The sequence below is a fragment of the Amphiprion ocellaris genome, chromosome 9, assembly GCF_022539595.1.
Source record: "Amphiprion ocellaris isolate individual 3 ecotype Okinawa chromosome 9, ASM2253959v1, whole genome shotgun sequence".
NCBI lineage: Eukaryota > Metazoa > Chordata > Actinopteri > Pomacentridae > Amphiprion > Amphiprion ocellaris.
The window spans coordinates 24,995,784-25,010,699 of NC_072774.1; positions in this window are offsets into that span (position 1 = coordinate 24,995,784).

Genomic DNA, 14,916 nt, shown 5'->3' on the forward strand with positions numbered 1-14,916 from the left:
CCATACATTTCACAGTATATAATATACGGAACATAAGGAACTACAAACTATATGCTATATGTAGTCAGAGACATTTGTTGTAGGCAAAAAATAATAATAATCATTGTTTCTTATGAGCAGCCATAGATGTCATATAAATATATCACATTTCTACTAAAGAAAAATAAATCTGCTGACTTTATAAGGCATTAAAATAATGAACCATAAGCCACAACTACAAGTTTTTCAACTAAAACATTTAGTATATGGTAGATGATTTGGTGCATTTATGACACATTGTGCCAGGTTAATTCATGTCCTTAACACTAAAGAATTGTCACCAGAAACAATGTTCAGGAAGATATTTTGGAATAATATACAGACAACAAGATGTAAATGTGTTAGTCTCTAAAAGAAATATAAGATTAATGTGAGCAGAAACCATGTCCTCATTAATATGTGCTGATTCTTCAATGGGAAGTCTCAATCATAAAATCAGAATGTGCTTTACTCACTCTCTTTCACTCCAGGGCAGGGGAATAGGACAGGATGTATTAAAATTATGTATGATGTTTATAAAAAACATGATGATATAATAAACCACCTATATTTTTGAGCAAATCTGTCAACTGATTAGTTTGGAACAGAAAAGAAGAGTCCACTAAAGTCTACTCTTTTCGTTTGGGGATGAAACAGTAGTACTTAGTCCAATAAAATAACATAAACTCATAACCTTTTGGAGATAAATGTTCTCTTGAGAACAAAAGCTGATACAAATGTACTATAGTGAGAACTAAAAGCATCATCCGTCTTTACCACAGTGCTGAACTCAATAAGCTGAATTGTGTGTGCACAGCAGTTTTAAAGTTCCCCTTTTGCAAGCCTATTGATTGAACTATGTATTCATATAGGTACTCAAGCATAGTGTGAGAAATGGCGCTCTATGTTGGAGTTGTATTCTGTTTCATGACACCCGATTTCTCCTTGTTCTCCAGTTTTCGCAATTGCAGGTATGTCAAGGACAAACATGCAGAATTGCACATTTTGCAGGCGCACAAACACACACCATTCCACTTCATATTTTAATTAGGGTGTGGACTAGCATCTAGTCAAAGTGCCCTGTGGGCTGACCATATCAGGTCGTGACATTTGCATTTGACAGGAATCACATCAGACAGGGTTAATACTGGAAAGAATGGAGAGATAGAAAAAAGGGGGAAAATTGTGGAAAAGGTTCCCCCTGTTTTTCCTACAACTCCTTTTCCTCCCTCTTTCCTTCCCTCAATCCCATAGCTGAGGTGCTTAAATTAAAAAGGAAGAAATGCAATTTAAAGACATGGGGTAAACAATCACAAAACACTTGTTTCTAGAGGAGAGACAATTTCCTGGTGCCTTGTCCAATTTCTTATGGCCTGGAGGGCTGCCGCATGCGTTTTAACACCTGGTTCTACACCACTGATTAAAATTGTAATGCCGCTGTTGAATCAATCCATATGACATTTTGGAAATACACAACTATCAGGACATTTTATATATACAGCGCTTTTTCTGCTGTTTTCATTTGGAAACAGAAAGGTGCAAGGTGGTGACTCGCGCTGGGTGTCAGTACTATGCCTTCCAACTGTTTGAAGGGAAAAAAGGGAAGTTTCAACATCCTAAACAAGTATAAATATGTCACTATCATTGTAATAGTGTTTACTCAAAAGCCACGTGGAAGGAGTGCGCTGTGAAACCTACAATGAGACAATTACCAACATATTTGTGGTTTTGTCAACACTATAATCATCATTACACATGAAGAATTTAGAAAACTTTCACTCCTAAAGGGGCATCTGGATGAGAGCCATGTATTTTGGTTTATATGACCACCTATCAAAGCCAGATGCAAAACTTGTGCAGCTTAATACACTTGACCAAGTCGGCTCATGAAACTGAGCAATGTGAATCTAAAGACCAAATGTGCAAAGCATTCTAAGAGAGATCAGTCCAGACAATCAGAACACAGACAAAAATGGAAGATTATATTGGGGAAAGAATACAAATGATAGCTTTAAAGCAGCTAGAATGAGTGAAATGGAAGGGAGGGAATGAGAACAAGAGTGAAAATGTCCAGATTTTTGTACCACTATTACATCCATATACCCCCCAGGCCAAACATCTGAGGCAGAGTGACAGACGGACCGTTGTTTGCTTCACACCACAGAAATGTTTTACCAGCCCTTGCGCCCATGTCAATCAATGGCCGGCGTGTTCCAAAACATATTCAACACACAAAGAGAACACTTTGGCTTGAGGAAATGGATTGTGCCTAAGATTGGCAAGGGACTGTGTGGATGTGTCAATCACCAGAGGCCTTTTGTTTTACCCTTGTCCCAAGCTTGAAGAACAAAGACTTTCTCTTGTTTCAGTTGTCTTTGTATGCAATATAAACATTTGCATTTTGTTTTGTTTCATATTTAGCTCCAAGAGAAAGAAGAAGGAGCTCAAAAAAAAAAGTATAATGCTGTAGGTTTATTCCAGAAAGGGGATTTTGTGGAAAGCCTACAGGTAAGAGAGGAATTCACAGAAGTCGCCTCTTTGTGAAAGCACTAATCTACACGTTTTATGATGTGCTGATGATGAGCGCAGGATGAAGAGGGGCAGAGGAGGGAAGGCCGTCAGATTGGGAGCGTTTGAAACCACAATTTCACACAACGGACATTTGAAATCTGAGAGAGCTGCCAGTCCTTTCTCTGGCATCGCATCTAAGCAGCTTCTCTCTGTTTTTTTTTCTTCTTTTTTCTCATCTCTCTCCTCTCGTCTCTTGTCCTTTCTTCTTGTCTGGCCTCTCCAGGTGCCGTGCTATCTCACAGCTAACACAGGAATCCGTGAGCCATGTACATCCGCGGCCCTTTGAAAAAGGAAGCCACTTTGCCGCTCATCTTGGAAAAGCACCTTCCGTCGTCCTCTGTGTTCCTCGCAGAGATGAAGGGGGGCTGCTGCTGGAAGAGCAGGTTTTGTAACCAAAGCCACATGTTGGGCAGGACAGCCAGTTGTAAGACAAGAAAGATCTTTGTGGTGAACACAAGTGTTTGGCTGTCCTCTTGCATGCCTGTCTGTCAGCGTCGCTTTGCTGGCTGGACACCTGTACAACTGTAATTTTACACAAGCAAAAACAAAAGAGGGGCTTGGGGTGTAAGGAGAGATTATACAGGCGTGTGCTTGTGTATGCGTTTTCTTTGTAAAGAATCGGTAAGTGGTGCTGAGAGCCCACTCCTGGAGGGTGACGTTTGATGGGAAAATAATCAAGGTGAACCTGATATGTCTTTAACACTTGTATAAAATGTTGCCGGGATGTTCAAGAGATGCCTTTGACCTTGAGAGACAGCGAGGCCACGACCCGTGTGAGCACAGAGTGGTCGAGAATTTTGGATCTCCAGCCTGCTTTGATCTTCTCCCCATAAGCTTCACATTCAGTGCTGTTCTCAAGCCTCTCGAAAGAAAATAAAAGAAAGAAACAGATAAAGAAGAAGACAGGGCTGTTGAATAAAGAGGAGGAGGGACAATAAATAGAGACCTCAGCCTGCCTGGGAATGAAATGGGAGGTCACGGCTTTGGAATGTGACCGGATGATAAAAAAGCAGAAAGCGGAAACAGATAAACTCCTGAATGCTGCCCTTGCACACACACACACACACACATACACACTGCACATACACACACCTTGTTGTGCTATCATCGAGGGTCGAGTGTTAGGTGACAGAAACCAGCGATCTGCCTCAGTGCTAAATCCATGATAAGGTACTAGGACATTGGTGACCTGCGTCTGTGAGTCAGAGAGAGTAATGCATGTGAAATTCCAAAACAGCATTAATTTCTCTGCTTCTATTTGCTCAGCAGACTATTATGATACTCCGGTGAAGATCTTTGAACAAGCATCACTCTGATTTCTGAAGTATAAAACAACACCACTAGCATCATAGTGTGGCAGGTGTTATGATCCATAATTTAGTAGGAATAATCCATTATGTATATGAATTGGCTTAAATGATACTCACTAAAAGGCACAGCCATCAGTTCAGTGGTCCACATCTCTTGTCATGTGAGGTCTTCTCAGATGGAGGCCATAACTTTGCTTTGGAATTTGTCTTTCTAAAGACTGGGAATGGGATTGAGCCTTATCAGCGTGTTTGCCACATATTCTTTCTTTCTTTCTTTCTTTCTTTCTTTCTTTCTTTCTTTCTTTCTTTCTTTCTTTCTTTCTTTCTTTCTTTCTTTCTTTCTTTCTTTCTTTCTTTCTTTCTTTCTTTCTTTCTTTCTTTCTTTCTTTCTTTCTTTCTTTCTTTCTTTCTTTCTTTCTTTCTTTCTTTCTTTCTTTCTTTCTTTCTTTCTTTCTTTCTTTCTTTCTTTCTTTCTTTCCCAGTAGTCACTGAAAGAAGAAAAAAAGAAGGAGTTGAGAACTCTGAGCATGAGATGGTGAGATGAGTCTGTGGGATGTTTTGGTACAGTAGGTGATTTTAAATGTTAATACACAGGTTTATGTCCACAAAGCCAGTTAATAATTCATGTGACCTGTGGATAAACAGCATCACATATTAGAGTTACAAGAATAGTTTGACATGTTTGGAAGTGTGTTTATTCACTTCTCTTTCTGAAAGTTAGATGATAAAACTGATGCAATCTAATGTGTGTCAGACAAATATGGAACACCAACCAGCAGCCTATTAGCTTATTTTAGCATAGAGACTCTTGAAAAGCATGTGTTTGCTCAATTTGTCCAAGAACCAAAGCATAAAAATTATATATTTTGGTGTTAACGTGAGGAATACCTCTTGGCTAGGTGCAGTAATTTTGTAGCGTTGTGAAGAGTAGAGTAGAGCACTGAAGTTACTGAGCCTGGACAAAATGGACGACACCATACAATGAAAGCAGTATGATTCCCAAGATTCCTGAAAACTACCAGAAATAAAAGCAAACGAAGGCAATATTATCTCCTTCTAAGCTATATTCTGCACTCTCTGCAGTAATATAACCGATTACATCTGTAGGGGCGCACAGTACATTCAGCAGCTACATGAGACATAATCAGTCTCTTTTAAGAGACACGAAAGAACCAGGACACACATTAGATCAACAGAAGGGACAACAGTATGATAGAGCAGGAAAAAGAACAGAGGGTTAATTCTTTTCTTGACAAGCGGGTTGAAAAGATTAGACAAAAACAAAATTACTCGACTTTGATAGGTACAAGTGTTCGGGGAATGTGGGAATATTAGAAGCATGGGGGGCTTAAAGGGATGAATTTGTAGTCACACTGGTGAAAGGCTGATGCCGCATTTCTTGGGTCAAATGTTCTTGGTAAGTTTTTTTTTTGGTTGAAATGTCCTTCCCTGTCTCCACATCTGCCAACACTGCAACAAATGCATCCTTTTTTCTCTCGCTTTCCCTCTCTGTGACTCTTTATTCTGCAAAGAGGGATAATGTTTAGTCTAATTGACCATCTACATGATGACAAAGGTATCAAAGCAGTGGGATTTTGATTTCACGCTCTCCTTTCCTGTTGGCCTTTTCCCATCGAATTTGTATGGTGGTGGTGACAACTTCAGGGTTGGAGGATCTGCTTGTAGGTCAGCCAGTTTTAACCCTAAGACCAGTGAAACTGAACTGCTTTTGCCATTAATAGTAAAATGAGTAGGAAAATCATTCATATTTATATGTATAAATAGATGTTTATGAATAGATACCTACATATGAATGTGATGTCTGATGCTACAAATTAGGAAACGTCCAACTGGATTTTTTTTCCTCCTCTTGTTGCAGTACTGGCTGTGAGCAAATGGAGGAGCTCTAGTGATGTTCTTTTGACCACGAGGGAAGACCACTGGGAGGACCACATGTACATCTGTGAACATGTACATCTGCATGAATGTGTGTGTATTAGCTTCTACAATATGTGTATATTAGTTCCTACTGCATGTACAGTTTGTGTGTAAACCTATGTACAAACACACATGCATTTGTAGGTGATTGTGTTTTTGTGTGTCCCTTCATCAGTTTTTGTGTGTGTGTGTGTGTGTGTGTGTGTATTGATGTCCAATATGTGCATGTTACTACACATATGTGCATAGGTGACAAGGTAAATTTTTGTACAACAATGCCAATATTGTGATTGTAAAGTACATAATTACTCGTACGTCCGGTGCTTTGGTCACAGTTAAATTGTTGCTCTTTAATGCTTTGTCATGTACAACTTAGCTGGGTGAACCAGTTTTGCAGAATCACATAAGAAACTTTTCTGACTCATCTAATTTAAAGCTGCACTTTATATCAACTGTCCAATGCAAACAATTTTATCACAAGCATATCTAACCCATATCAGTAACAACCTGCTATATACATACTAAAAGCAACGACTGCAGCATCAAAAAGCCACCAGAACTGTGGATTCTCTCAGAAGAAGCTTCATTTTGACTGTACAGATTTACATAGGTAGCACAAATAATAATAATAATTTTCTATGAAATAATTTTTTTTTAAATCTCACATAATTTGAAATAAATTTGGAGTCTGCTAACATGCATATTAGTCAACATGGAGGAGCATGATACACAAAAGTATATAAAACTGAATTTTAGATGGACAGAACAAGCCTGATACACTTATCTAACCTGTACTAGTAGGCCTAACTGCTGTATCAATATTAATGTTTTAGAACTGACCCTTAATCCTCCTGTTGTCCTCATCTACGGGCATCAAAAAATATTGTTTCCTTGTCTGAAAAAAATCCAAAAATTCAGCAAAAAATTTCCCCAAATTTCTGAAAATTTGCAAAACCTTCAGGAAGAAAATTCCAATAATTCCTTAAAATTTTCCCTTAAAAGGTTGATTTTTTTTTTTTAAATCCCCCAAATTTGTCAAGGAAATTCTTGTAAATATTTTCAAAAAATGAGTAAAAATCTTCCAAAAAATTCTAAAAATATCTAAAGTGATTGCATATATATCAGTAAAACTTCTAATATTTTCTTTAAGAACATTCACAAAAAAATCAACCAAAATCCAGCGAAATCCGCTGGATTTTGGTTGATTTTTTTGTGAATGTTCTTAAGAAACATTTTTAACATTTCTTTTTTTCCACCAAAAAATGTTCAAAGATTTCTCAAAAATGTTGAAAATGTGGACATCAGAAGTTTCACTGTGAAAATATATTTTTTTCCCACATTTTCAAACTTTAAACTGGGTCAATTTTGACCCGCAGGACAACATAAGGGTGAAAGGAGTCGGTACAACTACTTGTCAAACAGTTAAATTCAGAAAATAGAATGAAACAATCCAAAGTGACTAAACTGACTGTCCATTTTTATGTAAAAGTGAAATTGGGATATTGATTAGTGACATTTGTGTTGTGAATCATTTGCTCAAATGTAATGAAAAGGTGGATTTGGATAAGAAGTACATGAAGGAGTCACATAATTCAAAACAGTTTACAAAAGAAGTGCTGCAAAAAGGAAAGTGAACATATGAAGGTCAGTGAGCATGTATTTTTGTAAAGGAAAGCAAAACAAACAAACAAACAAACAAACAAAAAAAAACCGAGATGATATATGTAGATCCAAAGAGTAACTGCAATTTTCCACTGAGATTGCATAAAATGACACTCAGCAGCCGACAGATCTTCAAGCATATACATCCTTTCTGCACATCTAAAACCAGGCTGTCCTTTAGCCTTTACAAGCTGTTCAAACTGTCCCGGCACAATGGTTGACATTGGTCTTGCAGCAAAGAAAACAATGGCCCTACATGCTCCTATCAAACTCTTACTTAAATCCCCCCTTTTACCCTGCTTTCATTTCGTGTCATTCTGCCTTGTATCTGGCCAAGACTTACAAGTCTCCGACTGTGACATAAGGGATTCCATGTTGTCCACTCCTAACAGATTACACAAGGATGCAAGACAAAAGGACAGCAACACAGCCTGTGCATTTATTTGCCTCTGTAAAGGGAGAGGGGGGGAGACGGAAGGGAGTTTGTATGGTGATGGGAGAGGTAGAAGAAGAAAAAAAAAAACAGGAAGACATTATTATTTATGGATATGGATATTTATGGAGTCAAGAACAGAGAAAGAAAAAATAGTAAAAGAAAAAGGAGCAAAAGAGGGGAGAAAAAGGGAATCATTTCTTTGTACTCTCTCTTGTTATCGCTGGTCCAGGCCAGCATCTTTATTCTACCAGAAGAAAATGTTAATCATCAATCTCAGGCTGCATGCTACGTCTCTGTTTAATAGCTGATAGGGAGTCTCCATAGGCTGCTTTGCTTCTTTGTTTAAAATGACATATAATGGGACTGAGCCTTATCAGTGTCTCAGTGCATTCTCTCTCTCTGGGATTGTGGTCCAGTGTAAAGGAATAGCAAGTTACGATTGATTCTGAGCCAGGGATAACTTAATCCATCAATTTAACATGAAATGAATATGCAAAAGTGAGGGTGAGGGAAAGGAGGGGCATCAGGAAACCTCTTCAAAAAGAAGAGGGGAGAGAACCACAGAGAGAGAGAAAGAAAGAGAGAGAGAGAGGATAATGGATGGAAATGAATTTGGTTTTACTACAACATCCACAAGCCATACTTCAAGACAAATTCATCACCAAAGAAGACAAACTGGAACCAAATTTATTGTTGTGCATATCAGTGAATCTGCTTACAAACATACATCACTGCTGTAACATCATTTAAGATAAATCAACACATATGTAGAAGCCAATATACCCTCTGTATATGTAGCAGAACTAGCTCTTCTGGGAGATACATTGGTAGGTGATTACAGCAGGCTATAAACCCATAAGATGAGATACATTTGCACCAAGTAACCGTAACGAAAGGTTAAAGGTACCCACACTGGGGTTCTTGACCACTCGTAGTTCTACAAAGTGATGCTTCTACATTTGAATCCTTGTTTAGTTTGCTCTTAAGACACAACTAGTGGACATGACACGCATTCATGCGAATGACTTCACATGATTTAACTAATCTACAGGTGGTGTTAATATAGCAAGAAACACAATGTAAATGCAGGTATCAAACATAAAATGCCGTTTTTATTTATGGAGAAGGGCTGAGTTTATCCTGTTTGATAGAATGGCATGTACAAAGAGATGTTTTAGGAAGTAACACTGAAGAAAAACAGAAATTGTTTACAAGAAACTGCCACATGGCACATGTAAGGTCACTAAAATGTGAAGGTATCACTTTTACTTAGCATTTGCTAACAATGCTACTACTGCAAAAAAATATCTCCATTTACAATGTAAGCATGTTCCAAAGAAATCTCTGTAGCTATGAAACACATCCATTCTGATAAACGGTATTGTTTTCTGCAAAAGACCAACTGCACACCAGGTAGTAAAGCAGCAACTGTGAAAGCTTTGGGGTAAAAATACATTGCAGCTCCATTTTGTGGAGGAAGATGTTGGCTACTGCAGACCCCCTCCAATGAAAATCAAGCATTTTTAAGAAATCCAAATGTATATGCTAGAGGACATGTTATGAGCAAAATAAGTAGTCAGCGCCATAGGTGAGCATTTCTGCCTTGAAGCTGGATTGTAGCAAAGACAGTCTCAGAAACTCAGTCAATCTTATCAACTTGCAAGGTGAGGCTTTATGGATTCTTCTTCTTCCTCAGAATTGGTTTCTGGTTCAAACATTTCTGGCTGATTTATTCCAAAAATATAGTTTGCTACTGTGCGGCGTGGAGTAGGTTTACACTGTTTTAGCGGAGTTATAGGTGAGCTGGTGTGCTCAAGATGCAGTGAGTTGTTCATGGAAGGTGAAGACAGAAACAGGGAATTCATATACATCCACATATTGTAAAGGAAGCAGTGATGTGGAGTTACATCAAAGTCATTTACAACTTTGACACACAGAGAAGAGTTTTCAGGGGTTTAATCAATAAGCCAGAAGTAGATTTTAAAGAGCCGTTCTACTGTCAAATAGTTTGAACTTATAGTTTAGTAAAACAATCCCTGGTGCAGTATATTTTATGACTGGGTTGAAAGAAACTGAATATAATAATAGGCAGACTTGGAAGAATGAAACAGACAATTATACCAAAGGTGTTAAAGTGAGAATTTGGATAATCACTGATGAAAGCTGCTTCATTATACTGTAAACTGCTATGGTATATAGATGCCATTTTTTATATAGGTTTGCATACTGTGCTATTTGGGTGAACTGTGCTGAAACACTCAGCGAAATAATGTATTTTTTCTGCCATTCCCTGGCAGAAACAAGCCGTTGGTTTCATATTCCAAAGTAAATAATTTAATCCTAACACATAATACAACAAATGTATTTATTTTCCCAAAGAATATTTCAGAAATTTCTTTTATTAGTCCTCTGTTTTAACACTGGGGTTTGAAAAAGTTTGCAAACTCGAGCACCAACTCTGACAAAGTAATGACTTTAAATCTAAATCAAATAATCCAGCCAGTTATTTCCATTTCCTCACCGTCATGCACTTACAGGGCACCACTGTTTATGGTGGTTTCGGGTCAGCTACTTGTCTGTCACATGATCAAGAAGGAAGAAAAACATTAACATCGAACATGGGCTGGAGCAGATGAAAGCTCTTGGCCTGACTGTCAGCGCTCTGAGGTGATGAGAGATGCCATTACTTATTCATGAGTCCTAAATGCAGAGCAGAGGAGATGGGCATGGCTGACCCTGAATCAGAGGGGGTGGGTTACATGTATGTGTGTGTGCTGGCTGATATTAGATGAAAGCAGCGTGATTGAATCAAACTCGGTGTGCCAGCTGGGATGTTGACTCTATCTTGCCGGCCATCTGAGATAAACAAAGAGCATATGCAATCTTTATTTATAAAAGATGTTCCTTCATCATGCCTAAACACTCAGAGGTTCTGACAGAGAGGGAAGACAGGAGGCAGGCAGAGTTTGAAGTGTCGTCTCTGGGTTCATTAAGAATATAGTCCACTTTGCTTAGTGCTTCTGACACACTGTGAAACCTCATACATTAGTGGAAAATCTGCTCTATAAGCTTGTAGTCTAATGGCGATGATGAATGATTTAAAAAAAAAAAAATCTTTCAGGGTATGTGTGCAAGGTAACTTTATTATCTTTATGTTAGGATTAAGAGTTGTCGTTACGGCAAATTTCATTTAAGAAATGGCTGCACAACTTACACACTTACCTGGCAGTGGTTGGCCATTTTAAACATATGCGGTGCATTCATGCCTTGTTAAACCTGTAAAACAAAAGAAAGAAAATAGTTTTAAATTCTACAACAGAGTTTTCAAAAGATGCCAAATATGTCAGGCTGAATGTCAGTAAAATCACATCAAACGATACAGAGGACATCTTAAACGTTTTAATGAATGTCAGACTGCATGCATATACATGGAAAAAAGCAACTCAGGATGTTGGGTTTGAATCTAAAAAAGACAATATGTGTGTTCCTGACTTTGTAAGTCGATAACAACACATTTGACTTTAATTAAATAAAATAAAAATAAATAAATAATCTATAAAATACTTGTAGCTGTTACTAAACCCAACAGATTATGTCCAAACAAATAATATTTCAGATAGAACATTCATGGGTTGTCTTCCAAGGGTAGGCACAAATGATCTTTATCTTCTTTCAGGTATGAAGGTTTGTAGAATTACCTGAATCCAATTTACTAAATCATTAGTTGTTTGTTCCATCCTTAGTTGGATCCAAAGAGTTCATATAAACAGTTAAAGGATTTGGAATAGGATGAATGTTTTTATTCTTGCTCATTTTTTCTCTCCTGACACTTTGTTTGAACTCTCCACTCGTTCTTCCTCTGCTGAGTGAAGTTTTACATTCAGTAGAAACGCCGTACAGTTTGAGTGAGCAGCATATCGTCAAATCCACATCCAGTTATTCAGTTTCTGGATTTCCCGCTGAATGCAGCTCTTGTGTGATCAGAGACCTGAACACAGCTGAGAGCGCTTCTGTTTCAAAGCAGCTGCAAATGATCTGTCATCAGAGGGGAGAGATGAAGATAATGGCAGGGTATTATGGGATGTATCTGAAAGCTTCGGAACATCACACACACTCAACACATGGACATTCTGTCGGCTGAATTGTGATACTTGAAGACCAGGGTTTAGAAATCCAATCTCTCTTTAATAACACAAGCCAAGAGACAAATTGCCAAAGTTAACTCTGCACAACATCCATAAATACCGCTCTGATGCCACCACCTCCCTCGGCCTTGTAGGGAGCAGTTGGCTGGATTTGATACAGCTGCTGTGGATTTAAAAAAAAAAAAAAAAAAAAAAAAAAGTGAACTTAGTTTCAGGCTTGACAGATGATAGCAGGTAAAAAACAGTGTTGGCCCATGTACCCAACCCGATTTACAAACTCTGCGCTCTGTTTTCTATCAACCAGACTCCCGAGCAAACAGGCCAGAGAGGTTACACTACAGGAAATGAACTCCATATCACATTACTATTTCTATTTGATAGAGGAAGGTGTAAAATATGCACGACTCGACTCAGTGGGACAACCCCGCCATGCTATTATTGACTATTCATTTTTCCTCACTTGTCATTGATGTATGTGGGCAAAGGGATAAGTAATGCATATGTAACCTATAGCATACACACTCCTTTTTAAATATACATTGGCTGAGAAGTAAAAAAAAAAAAGAAACTGCCCCAGTGATTTTTCCACAGTCCTTATCTGCATTTGCAGGTTGCCCAGATCCATCAATGTTTATGAAGCCAAGGCCAGTGTAATTCTAGCACATTTATCCACCTGGAACACACACGTGCATGTAGACATGCACATGGAATCATACAAACACAAGCACACACACTTAGTGAGGCTTTTCCATTACGCCATGAATATCTCCTGCATGGTGGCTGTTTTTTTTTTTGCTTTTTTTTTCTTTTTCTTAATATCCAACCAAGACAAAAATCTTGAATTATTTTCAGAGGAAAAATTCCCAAATATTTTATGGTAGATAAGAAGCAGATATGGCCAAAGGAGGCTGCTGGCTGGGCGTCACTGGAAGATAACTAGGTTTTATTAATGACCTGACAGTGGAACGGGCTAAAGTAATTAGACTCTTCCCTCTCTGCTGCTAGCCTGCCCTCCTTCCCTCTTCCCGCCTTGGTAGATGGGCAAAGCAAATTTTGGCGATAGTTCGATAACCAAAGGGACACCAGCATCCACTGGACAACACAATAAAAAAAAGCAGAATGAATGAGTGTAGGAAAAAAAGAGGGATGCCACTGATGTTATCAGAGTTCATTCGATTTGCCGCAGAGAAAGCAAGGCGCCTATCGGTTACATTCACCTGTGAATGGTTAATTGTCCAGCACATGCATATGGGCGAGTCATTAATAACATTTGACTAATGGTTTAATTCTCTCTTCCCACCTTTTTTTCTCTGTCTCAGTGCCATTCTAGGTCTCCAGTTCACCTCATTCCCTGGCTTAAAAATGGAAAAATCCAGTTTTCCCACTAAAAATGTTTGCTTTTAACTCAAATTTATTACATTTCAGAAGCTGTGACTTCATAATGTATCTTTTAATTACTTTTTTTAAAGTGTGGGGGTATACCCCCTATATAAAAAAATTTGCACTGACAATGTTAATTAGGAGCTTCAATGGCTAAAAAATTGGACAATCAGGATGTTACTCCCTTAAGCATCTCATCTAACAATAAGAAAGCAAAATGTGTGTTTTTGTATCTCAGACTTGTCTTTTAAAGTAGATTTTAGTTTTTGAATCAGTTCAGACAATTGTTTTTAAACTAAATTAAGTTTTAAATTGCTTTTAAGTCATTTGTAATCAATAAAACATGTAAATCTGAGAATCCACAGTTTTGAATCACGTATTTGAGGTTTGTCCACCAGTACTACTTCTCTTCAGATGATTTTCCAGAAGTTAAGTTTGAAAAAATAGTCAGGAAAAGAAAGAAAGAAAGAAAGAAAAGACTGGCTTCTGAGACACTTGTTTCATCTTGCTGCTTTATTTTGCTTATTGAAAAAAAAAGACTTCAAACAAAGCATGACTTAAATCTGTTTGGATGAATTATAATTGACTTATTGCCTTTATTAAACCACTAATGTAAAATAGAAAATAGTGAACATGCACCACAACAATGTAAAAGTGATGCCCTCTTGTTGACAGCCACCTCAGACGAAATCACTCTGTAACGGAAATATCATAAAACATGAGGTACACAGTGTGATACATTGCACTCGTGCAGTTGCAGAATATATTTTCAGCCGAGCTAATAAAAATGACATATGATAAAATCACTAGACAATGAATACGTCATATAATTATCTCCTCAGGACACACTCCTGCGAAGCAGCCGTCCCTTTTAAAGCCTCATTCGTCTTTTGGTCCATTAGCAGAAACATCTGCACTATCTGTCTATCTCCCTCAGCAGCTGTAGGACGGAGAGAAAGGCTCTGAGATACATTAAGACAGTCGCTCTGTTAAGTGTTTAAATGTGATGCTATCCTTCCTCTGAGTGCTGAGCCAGACATGAAAGAGAGGAAGTTTAATACTGTGTCTATGCTGAAAACTTGAGTGTGAAACCTGGTAATGGGCCTGAACATGTTTCTATACATATCCGTGCAGATGCATTTTGGTAAACTTTGTGTGCATGTGTGTGTTAGTGTGTGTGTTTTAAACAAGTCCGTCGGGTTTCAATCAGAGAACAACAGCATGTCACTCCAGAGAGATCCAGTGTCCACTTATCACAAAGAAGAAGCGAAGACGATCATCTCAGAATCAAAGGTTTCTGGTATCTGAACTGGGATAAGTGGAACGGACAGACTCCTTCTCCTTCAGTCTTTTAGCTTTAATAATGTCTTTGTCTTACTCTCTTTCTCTTTGTTTCTCGCTCATTTCTTCTTGTCTTGCGACCATTTCTACTCACTTTTCCCTCATTTCTGACACT